We start from the raw sequence: 995 nt of genomic DNA, 5'->3' as shown, positions 1-995 counted from the left end.
ACAGCCAACCCCTCTGTGCTGGAACCTGCTTGCCATGGACTCTAAAATAAGGCAATTATTTATGTTAATGGGCATCAAAGGAGAAATGGGGTCAAATGCACAACTGTAATATATAAAGTTTTCTTGGGCTTCATGGGGTTATTTTGCCTGAGCTGCTCTAACCAAAATTCATGAGCCAAAGTCTCAGTTTGCTTTGGTGCACCAAAGGATGCAGATCATACTTACAGCAAGCACACTCTACAAGCATAGACTTGCAGTCATAAAATCAGCGTCGAGGTTCACAAGCAACCAATGCTTTATTAAAATAAGGACATCAAAAATTAAACAATCTCAGAATTTTTCCCACTAGTAACATTTTCTGTGAAGAAACTCTCTCAAAAAGAGATGACCGCTTTTATTCTTTGCCAATTCACTTATGCTAATTTTAGATGTAATTTCTTACTGTTATGACTGCTATCTGTTTTAGGATGTGTTTCTTTGTGTACTTTCCTTTGGGATTTGTTTTCAAGAGGTCTGCAGTTTGAAGAGAAAATGCAGTGAAACATTCATAGGCTGCAATGGAAGTGGGGCAGCACACTTGCAGTTCTTGCTTCAGTTTTGAGGAGAGATGGTAACCAAAGCTGGGCAAATGGTGCTCCTAGACTAAAAAAACTCTAAGAAATTACAGTATTTGACTCAAATATGGTGAAGCTGTGCTGCAGCATAGTTCTGTGACCCTATAGCTTCTACCACGCAGAAAATCAGAACCTTTTAGAAGTGTGAGGCAGCTGCTCTGCCTTCTCCATCCTGGTGATTTTCCAGATCCTCAGCTCACCTACCACCCACGTGGGAAGGTGGTTCACAATTTATGTTGCACCTCAATTACCAACAAACCACAAGTCTTTCTCAGCTTCCAAGGCTTTCTGAATGCACTCATGGGTCAGCTGAGAGTAACTGCAAAGGCGGGATTTTCTACCTTTAACTTTCTGCCTTCCTAAGAAAAAGGGGTTCTCCCA

This window comes from Geospiza fortis, unplaced genomic scaffold, assembly GCF_000277835.1.
Source record: "Geospiza fortis unplaced genomic scaffold, GeoFor_1.0 scaffold11, whole genome shotgun sequence".
Taxonomy (NCBI): Eukaryota; Metazoa; Chordata; class Aves; order Passeriformes; family Thraupidae; genus Geospiza; species Geospiza fortis.
The sequence above is the reverse complement of the archived record's forward strand: the minus strand, read 5'-3'. Positions refer to the sequence as shown.